The 11007-nt window shown below is 35.1% G+C and overlaps 1 protein-coding gene across 1 annotated transcript in view; it reads left to right on the top strand.

Moving 5' to 3' along the window:
• LOC136833754 (voltage-dependent calcium channel type A subunit alpha-1-like) overlaps positions 1 to 11007 on the top strand; it is a 1031224-nt gene that overhangs the window by 436691 nt on the left and 583526 nt on the right.

Genomic DNA, 11007 nt, shown 5'->3' with positions numbered 1-11007 from the left:
TATCAGCGATGTGAGAAGTCTTAGGAAGGAAATGGGAGGCGGGACACAGTTGTGGGATTGGAAAATAGGTAGTGAAATGAGTGTAGAATGGTTGATTTTTGCACAAGAAACTTTTTTTGCAAAAAGGTAAGAGTAAATGTGAGCAAAAGCAAGATTATAAGAGTAAGGCACACTGAAAATGTTTTAGTCTCTATGTGATTTATACTGTAGAAACTGCATCACCAGCGAAAGACAAAAATAAGAAATGACTGGCAAGACTGCTTCAATATAACGACGAAGCATTGATGTGGTTACAATGATCGCCTAAAGTGCCGAGACCCAAACAACTATAACAAGGTAGATAGGGCTTTTAATTGACGCAAGACTGTATTTTTTTTTTATGTCTACGAGAGAATTAAATTCAAAACCATGAGATACAATAAAATAAAAAGCAGTATTATTGCTTTCCTTTGCTGGCAGTATAGGAAAACAGGAAGCTCTGTTGTTACTGGAGGGTCTTTTGTTTTACTGAAACAAGACCTCGCTTCCCAATATTGGATGAAAATGTAAACTTAAACAAACTGTTACGAATATGAGAACACAACCTACATTAACAAAAATGTGGGTAGAAGTGCATTCAAAGATGTATACAGTTAGCTGATACACAAAGTAATATGTACCACTCATACACACACACACACATATAATTTATATATATATATATATATATATATATATATATATATATATATATATATATATATGTATATGTATATATATATATATATATATATATATATATATATATATATATATATATATAAGATATATATATATATATATATATATATATATATGTGATATTGTCACGATGTGTTGTTTCCCTGGTCTTAATTCCAAAACTACCTGGTTATTACACAACTAATCACAAAAATTTAAAAAAATTTATAATTAGAATTCCTCACTTCAGCCAGATGCCTGAACTCTCATAACAATAAGAATTATGAATGAGTACTCTAAAGGTAACAGTGATCCCTTAAAAACTCATTAATCACATGAAAAGTCAAACCAAGTTTATCAAGACTAGGTTTGAACAGTTAAACAAGAAATTTACTATAGTAAAAGGGCATCACTCCATCAAACAACTTCAGTTGTTTCCCTGGTCTTAATTCATTTCAGCAAAACTAAAAGAACAAAACATGTTTATCACTTTGCCTTATGCACATACAATTAATCCTATTCACTGGTTGTACAAGAAGAACTGAAAGGGTTAGAAATGTGACGATACGCAGCAAGGGATGATGGATGGTGTGAAAGAGATATTGGAAAAGAGGGGCCTCAGCATCTAGGAAGAGTAAATATATCAGGACTATGAGTGCGTGCAGGTTACAGGTAAAGACTCACTGTGTGTAGGAAGTAGGAATACAGCAGTGATCATTGGATTTTCTTTTCTTGGAACCACCCTCTTAGAGCTTAAAGTTGAAGAGTATTCATTTCATTCTTTGACCTCTCTCTCTCTCTCTCTCTCTCTCTCTCTCTCTCTCTCTCTAAGTCCTTTGGAGTAAAGATTCCACTCTCTGCTCACAGGCAATGAAACCGCAATGCATTTGCTGCGCCAGCCTTTAAATAAATTAGGACCTGGTAGTTAGCCCAATGTTTTGGGTCACGGCCGTGTTGGAGATGGAGGGAATAGGTACAAGAAAAGTACCCGACTTGAGTTACTGAGTACTTCGCCAGAATGCGTAATATGGAATAAAGACCTAGAGGGCTCACCTAGGGCGCAAACAGTCTTAATTCTGGTAGTGTAATCGCTAACACACTAACCTCTTAAGGAAAAGAGATCCCAGGTTCGCTTCCTGGATGTGGATGGAGTGATCTGGGTTTGTTCCATTAAATCCACTGTGCCCCTGCTGACCTTAGCTATGTACCTAGGGATCAGTCGGTGTAGTGTATAACAATAGGTGGTGGAGATAGAGATACAGATAGAAGAATGATATAAAAGACTTCATAGTTTTATCCTTTCGACTGTTTGGAGGTCTATGCTAGCATTATAAGTCTTCATAAAACGACACTGAGTAAATGAATATCAGCGCTTTTGTAACTGTCTTGATGGGTGAAAAACAGGAAAATTAAAACTAAGCATTATTATCTTCCTTGAAAGACAAAGAGAGGGAGTCATTCACCCATCTCTCTCTCTCTCTCTCTCTCTCTCTCTCTCTCTCTCTCTCTCTCTCTCTCTCTCTCTCTCTCTCTCTCTCTCTCTCTCTCTCTCAGGTAAATGAAGGAGTTGTGTGGTTTGAATTTTGCTGTATAAAACATACGAGGGTGTTGATCTGTGGTCATAAATCTAATTTTATCGCTTCAGTGCCGAATAAATAGTATGCCATTAGAATAATACTCATTTAGGGACACAATACAATAAATAGTAATAACCAAAGAAAAGGCAGAATGTTCATTTACCATATTAATTACCCGCTAATATTAAGACTAATTTTCAACTGAATATTATTAATTGTGTTCAAAAACAAATGTAAAGCGAACATTTACCACATAAGCTGAGCTGTTGCATTTGGCTTATATAATGGTTGCAAGATCCATATTTGATTTAGTTTATCGCACTTTGAATAATTGTAACTGTCGGTTTTTTTTTTTTAAACTGTGATCATCAATTTAAAATTTGCGTCAACCTTACGTCCTAAATTTAAAAAATAAATAAATAAACGAACATTTTACTTGGATTTCTCGAACGATTTGCTGGCCCTTGCTTCTCTCAGGTTCAATGACATCGAATCTTTAGGTCTTTGCATGACAATCTGGTTTTCCTTATTAGTAGAGTAATTCAGCCCATGAAATATTTTTACTTGGTTTATATCTCGCAAATCATAAACTTCATCTAAGAAATTAGGTTCAAATTTGAAGGTTCAAAGAGATTTGAAAACCAGTGATTAGCAAAAGCATTTTCATATTCTTGTTTTTTGTTGGTGCTGAGCAAAAAAAATTATTTGCTATCAAGTGGTATATAATGAACCCTATTAAATACACTGTACTCCCGGTTTACAAGTTTATCTCGGCCATTTTCTGTCTAAGATCAAATGATCGGTGTGCTCAGGGAGAGTAGGAAACAGACGCTCTTGATAACGTTTTGGCAAATGCATTGTGACATTCTCGAATTAGCACGAATGTAAAATAGTTCATTATTATCTCAGTTTTCAGAAGGTCGAAGAATCTTGAAGTAGTAATGAAAATATCGGCATGACTTTTTTCCCAAAGTTTAATTTGGAAAGACCAGTGGTTTTTATTTCTTAGCCACACATGTAGAAGATACCGCAAGAGACATCTGACAGAAATCACCTGCAGAAGGAGGGTATATTCACTGTCACATATTGGTGTATGTTTCGGTATTTTTGCCATGTGAGTAAAGTAGAATGTTTATTTGTTATACAAATCGTCGAACGTTTCGCAGCATATAAACAATATATTACGAAAGAGGAATGGTTAGTATAAACTTCGGGTAGGCTCAGGTAGTTGACGATGTGGGATCGGGGATGTTACTCAAGACTAATTAGTAAAGGGAAGAATGCCAGTTGTTCAAGGAGGGAGAGCCTCTGTTGGCATAAGGCCAGGATAAACTAAGGCCGCCCATGCACTGTGTATCATAGTTGAACCTACGAAAGATTTCAAACTATGTAATACAACCTCCATTCAGATCTTTTTCTGTTGGGACTGCTGGTTTGCTCAAACTGCTCGTTAACAGTGTTGACCTCGGTCCTTCCTTCTGAATTACCTACCATTCTCGTCAGTGACTGGAGAAGTGTTGCGTTCATGATATCTGGGTTCTTGATGGACGAATACCTTTTAGGGTAGTAGTGAACGCGCATAGAATCCGAAGAGTCAAATATAGTGAAGTGCTTGTAACAGAACAAAAGTGTCTCGTTGTGAACAAGCGTATGGTAACAAAAAGTATAATAAACATGCGCAGTGGCTTCCGAAAAGAACTGAAGAAATAGGAGGCCTCCATAAAGTTAGTTGTTCTAGGTGTTATTTATCAAGCGTTTATTTGGTACTTAGACATGCCACTCCCCTGTAGAGATCAGACACGCCACTCCCCTTCAGAGACCAGACATGCCACTCCCCTTCAGAGACCAGACATGCCACTCCCCTTCAGAGACCCGACATGCCACTCCCCTTCAGAGACCCGACATGCCACTCCCTTTCAGAGATGAGACATGCCACTCCCCTTCAGAGATGAGACAAAGAGATGAGACATGCCACTCCCCTTCAGAGATGAGACATGCCACTCCCCTTCAGAGATCAGACATGCCACTCCCCTCCAGAGATCAGACATGCCACTCCCTTCAGAGACCAAGTTATCCACGATGTTCTGTTTCTAACATGAATGAGGTCAGGCCAAGAAAGGGAACTAATACTTTTTATTAGTTAAAAGAAAGCGATTTTATTGAGGCTGATATAAAAATTACATTAATCAGTAATCTTATCAACCGAAAATGGATTAAATGCATAAGGATATATATACTGAACTTTGTCATTCTTCTAAACTCATTTTCATAACACAGTAATAACACAAACTACCATCGTCTGATTGATAGGTGAATGTGCAACACCTTTGGTACGTTAGTCAGTAAGGAAATGAAGTGGTTTCTCTTTGTGAAGACGGGTTTATTTAGTGAATTCGAACGTATCAAAGTGCGTTCAAGAAAAATAACGGAACAGTATTTTAGTGGAAGCCATTTACGTACATTATGTTACTGGTTTACAGATACATAGAGTTCGAGTCTTTTCGGCCGTAAATCATTTAGGCCGTAAGCACGTTTACGTGCAAAATGGACGCAGTGTTTAGTACCAGCCCGTTGGGGATGTAGGTAAAACATAAAATAATGTCCGTAAATACCATAAACATAACGGAAAATACCATAAACACAACGTTTTACGTTGTTTTGGATGTTACGGCGGAAACGACCAGGACCGCATATAGACAGGACGAGTTTTTTAATTTGGTAGAGATATGTTTTGCAACAATTGTATTAACATGACGATTCACACTAGCCATTAGATATAGAGCCAAGTCAGAATTTTAGCGATAATAATTGTTGCGATAGCAATTTATTGAAATCAGGAAGTCAGAAGATACTTTTTCTGAATCGAGTCTAGACAACTGCGAGAGAGAGAGAGAGAGAGAGAGAGAGAGAGAGAGAGAGAGAGAGAGAGAGAGAGAGAGAGAGAGAGAGGGTGTGTGAAGCCACGGGGGATATTCTTTCCACCGACTTCATTATACCAGCGATGGCATTAGCTTTTTCCGAACCACTGCTTGCACTGCAGGGCAAGCGAATACGAGAATTTTTTTATTTTTGAAGCGGAGAAATTCACATCATCAGTTACCTGAAATAAGCAGAAATATTTCAGTTAATAAGAGCGGAGAGGTAAGAATTCTCAGGTGTAATGAAGTTTTGATATAACTGATATGGCGTGAGTATTTCCATGTCTCGGTTCGTAACGTGATATGTGCGGTGCTTTCATTTTCCAGACAACGAAGACTGGAATACGAATTTCTCTCTCTCTCTCTCTCTCTCTCTCTCTCTCTCTCTCTCTCTCTCTCTCTCTCTCTCAATATCAGTGCCAATGAAAAATTTTAACAACAATATGAAGGCGGAACCATTCAGAACTTATACCATACATTTAATTATATATATATATACAGTATATATATATATATATATATATATATATATATATATATATATATATATATATATATATATATATATATATATATATATATATATATATACAGTATATAATATTTATATATATATGTATATATATATATATATATATATATATATATATAAACATATATACAGTATATTATACATTATATGTATATTACATATATATAATATATGTATATATATATATATATGTATGTATATATATATATATATATATGTATCTATATATATATATATATATATATATATATATATATATATATATATATATATATATATACATACACATATATATAAAGCGAATACCAATGGAAAATTGCCTGCAGAAATTCAGTACCAAGCGCATTCACGTTTATTCATGCAGTTCAACAGAATGGTAAAAAGTAAACAAAAGGAACAAGAACGACCAGCTGGATCAATGTAAAAGGGTAGTAAGGAAAGGGATGATCTGGGATAATCTAGTCACAACCTAAAACATCGTTCTTAAAACTAAGAACGACGGGAGGGGTGACCATACAAAACATGTATGAAACCAAATACTAATTTCTATGTCTGTATTCATCAGTAAATTCTTTAAAACCATCAAGTTAAGCAGTCCCAGGGTTTAGGTTCAAAACACTACCAATGTTTAACTTGCTATAACAATGGACAATTATACTCTTTTTAAGGAATCAGTCACTCAGGTGTACAAATAATGCTGATAGTGTTTATTTTAGTATATATATTCATATTCAATATATGTATGTATATGTATATATATATATATATATATATATATATATATATATATATATATATATATATATATATATATATATATATATATATATATATATATATATATATATATATATATATATATTGTAAATATATATACCTAACATATATGTACTGTATATGTAATATATATATATATATATGTATATATACAATATATTTATTATATATGTGTATATATACTAAAAACAAACACTATCAGCATTATTTGTACAACTTGAATAACTGATTCCTTTTAACTATATAGGAACAGTATGGCCGGCAGAAACTTCAGCATTTTCAGTTATAACTTTTTGTATTTCCATCACCTGCGTTTCGGGATACAGATCCCATCTTCTGCGCTAAAAACAGAGAAAATGAAAAATCCTTACATCAGGGATCAGACTAAAATGGAGCACAGTAGTAAATTATACTTAAAAATATATATAAATAAATAAATAATCAGTACATCAATGAGGTTTGAGTTTTAGATGAAAGGAAAATGGCAAATAATTAAACACGAAATGAACAACAGAGAACAAACTTATTAGCATAATGACACTTTCAGAAGAAAAAAAAGAGGAAACCGGAATACTAACACAAAAACCACAAGTGAACATCAGAGAAAATTACATTATTACTAAAGACAGAAAAAAAGTATTTAACATTAATCCTTACAAGCAAAAATTTCTGTATATAATTACAAAAAGCAATAAACATTAAGACGAGAACTCGCCAGCACAGAAGCATGTAAAAGACTGGATAAATTATTATTTATTTTTTGGCACGAAGGAAGGCAAACACAAGAGGCGAGAAGGTAAAATGGACTAATGGTATATTTTAGGCAATGTTTAATGTACAGTAGTTGAATGGTTGTTGAGGGTTGGTGATAAGTGTTTAATGAAGAGACACTCGAGAATGGGTAATGACCGGTTATCTATTGCTTGAGATAGGATTTTGAAATCACTCTACAGAATATAATGTTTACATTTTACTGTATGGCTGCGTATTGCAGAGAATTCCTTCTTGGATAAAGCTAATCCTGTCCGGTGACTGATACCCAGATGACAATCGATGCGAACCTTCAACAGCCGGCTGGAATTACCCACATACTGTAGGTTCCCAAATTACTTTTGAGACAAGTAGATAACTATACTGTTGAAGATCGCATGAATTCCGGTAGGGTGTCTTTGAATTTGAAAAGACTTCCGATTTTCAAGGAGTTCTTGAAAATACAATTAAATTTAACGTATGGATACAGACTGCTAAGTACGATAATTTTACAGGCACTTGTAAATGCAAATTTCAGAAATTTTATTTCTTAAAACTAGGTGTACATTGAATAATTGAAGATCCACTAAATACACATATAATTTATATCCTGAGGATAATTAGGACCCCTATAAGCAGTAATCAATTGCATTAGATCGGCCCTGCCCTTACACCAATCAACGTTACCCACCCTCCTCCGATCCGTATGAGAAGGTCTATAATGGGCTCTACGATTGGGAGGGGGCCCCTGGAGAGCCCTATTTCTTTTACATAACATTTTTGTTCATAACTTTCGGGTCCAAATATAAATGGGGCCCTTGACCATTTTGGGGCCACTGGATTTAGCCTGTCCTGTCAGGGCGGCAATGGTTAAATTTCGCATTTTGGCCCCCCCCCCATCACTTTGGGTCCCGGGGTGCGATTTCAAACAGCCGCCCCCACCTCAGGAACGCCGCTGAATGTACAGTATATGTTCCCATTTATAGCGGAAATTTATGCTTACATGGAACATCATTACCCTTCCATTAAGCAAATCATAAAAAAACAATTAACCATACTTGTAATAATCATCCATATTCATTATTGTTGTTGTCCGGATTCCACGTTTGTGCATGCTTCTTCATTGAACTGTTGTGATAATTTTCCAGCTTCCAGGAGTGATAATAATATCACAGGAGAAAGTCTTTGCGGACACATTTAATGAAATCTGTGAGCGAATCTATAAGCTTGCCTCCCACCCCGTAAGAGGGGCCCCAAATGGGACTATGTCCCCTGGGCCCCAAAATGTCTAGGAACGACCCTGTGTACATTTGAGTACAAAATAATGCCGAATGAGTGAAGTGACGCGTTTTCCTTTAGGCAACCAAGTCACTGATATTCGTTTTCTATTATGCGACTCTTACAATAGAAAATGGGTCCGTCACCCTTGTATTTGTATGGCAAACTAATATAGTGCTATTTTGAACAAAGTTAGGCACTTGCTGCGAACTTTATTATTTCCTTTGTGGTTTTAGTTTCGGTACCTGCCTTTTCTAATTTCAGTTTTGTAAAATAGTTGGCTAAAAAAGATTCATAAGGATAATATAGACCTTGCAACATATGTAGTTGTGTCGTGAAATTAAAAGCAGAGGAAGTCTATGACTTTAGGATCTCACGTTATCAGGCAGTAATGGTACAAGTAGGAACAAAGTCTTTTCAGAAATCTTCCTTACCCCCTAGAGAATATATAAAGTTTATATTTTTCGCCATACTTCTGTCAGATGAAAATAACTCTGTGAAAGACTGTTAACTTATAAATTTATTCCTGGGACTATTAAGTACATTGTGGAGTTAGTTTTCAGAACATTAACAGCCATAATCGGTATCTTCTATAAAAGCACTTGAATTAGAGGAATTTATTTCTGGTGATAGAAATTCATTTCTCGGTATAATGTAGGTCCCGTTGCTAGGTAACCAGTTGGTTCTTAGCCACGTAAAATAAGTCTAATCCTTCGGGCCAGCCCTAGGAGAGCTTTAATCAGCTCAGTGGTCTGGTTAAACTTATGTACACTTAACTTTTTGTAGGGCTATTGAAGAATAAAGAGTAATAGCAATTTTCGAGACGTGTGATGACTTGATATGATTATAAAGTTAAAGGGGGATGATGTTCATGGAATTTTATTTCTCTGGGAGGAAATGAATTTATTTTGTGATTTTGCTTGTGCTCAGTCAGACTTCCAAGATATGCAATGCGAAGTAAAAAAAAATAATTTCTGTCATTTGTACTAATGTTAACAGAATTATCTTTTTGTCCATCTAAAATAAACCTCTCTCTCTCTCTCTCTCTCTCTCTCTCTCTCTCTCTCTCTCTCTCTCTCTCTCTCAACCGGGCGGAGCGCGGAACATTTACTCATTTGTTTGAGAGAAACTTTGTATGTCAGAAATTACATTCACAGCGTTAATTATCTCATATTTGTTTCGGAAACAATTTCATAATTTACTTTTCGAAAAAGTGCTCTGCATTTGTGTGCTGAGTCCACACACTTTTCCATGATTCGGAAACATCCTCTTTATTTCAGTTCGGAAAACATTTTGTGGTTCAAACACATCCCCTTTATCATGAGAGGGTTTGTCAACGGCTCACCCTTTTTTGATCCAGCAGCTAAGCAATATTTTTGAAAGTGAAGATTCTTTTGTAAGAAGCACATCTTTAACTAATTTATAAAAGCATTTAATTTACAAATGGTTTTTGTTACTATATGGTTTAGTTTGAAAACACAGTTCCCTTTTGATGAACAAAACATGTTGACAGCTTTAAAGGTTTGGAAGTTTCCAATCCTTGATACGCACTTTGAACTACCACACTAATATAATCGCTCTTTCGCTGCTGTTATGAATTCATGTTTCAAGTATAAAATTAGTAACATACGTTCTAATTATGGAAATTTTTGTTGCAACTTGCCTTGGAATACGAACATAATCATACTTGTAATCATATTGGTTTTGAGACAAATTCAGAACTATATAATAAATCATAGTCGTTTAGAGATTAAAATTACAGTCTCTCCTTATCAGTAATTTTCTTTTGTATTCTGTCTGCGTAATGCTCAAGTCTTATTTACTAGATAGATTCATACTTGATGCTCAAAGAGAAGGAACCCATACAACCTGTCTCTAAAAGACCAAATAACCAAATTGCCTTTAAAAGAGTCAGGGTATTGAGACGCAGTGCTCTCTGTGACTGCGTAGTCATTTGAATCTCAGTTTTTTTGTAAGTAGATCTGATTCTTCTACACAAGTTTAGGTGTTTAGAAGTCTTGGTTTTGGTGAATGCCATGCAAGCTTTTGTGCCTAGGGTATCATTAGCACCTTTTGTAGAGCATCATACTCCATAAACCACTATTACACCTCTGATAGCCGCTTTGTTAAATCTGATTCTGATACATTAGTATTTTTGGCAAGGAAATTCAGATAGTTCAAATGTATTAAGAGACTCTTAAATAATAGTGTTATTAGTAGTTTTTCCATATGTTTCATCTTGTGGACGCTGTTTAATCTATTGCACTGCAAATGTTTACTGTTTTGTATATTTTGGTGTAATGTTTGGGAACGTGCATAACGTTAGGCTCATTGCTGAAATAGAATGAGGAGGAGGTGGAAACGACAATGGTCCCATATTTTATATATTAGTATTATTGGAAAAACTGCTAATCTAGAGATTTATTGCAAGGGTTATTGGAAATTCTAGAAGTTTGATTGTATTGATCCACTCAAT

Source organism: Macrobrachium rosenbergii, chromosome 52, assembly GCF_040412425.1.
Source record: "Macrobrachium rosenbergii isolate ZJJX-2024 chromosome 52, ASM4041242v1, whole genome shotgun sequence".
NCBI classification, from domain to species: Eukaryota; Metazoa; Arthropoda; class Malacostraca; order Decapoda; family Palaemonidae; genus Macrobrachium; species Macrobrachium rosenbergii.
The sequence above is the reverse complement of the archived record's forward strand: the minus strand, read 5'-3'. Positions and strand labels throughout refer to the sequence as shown.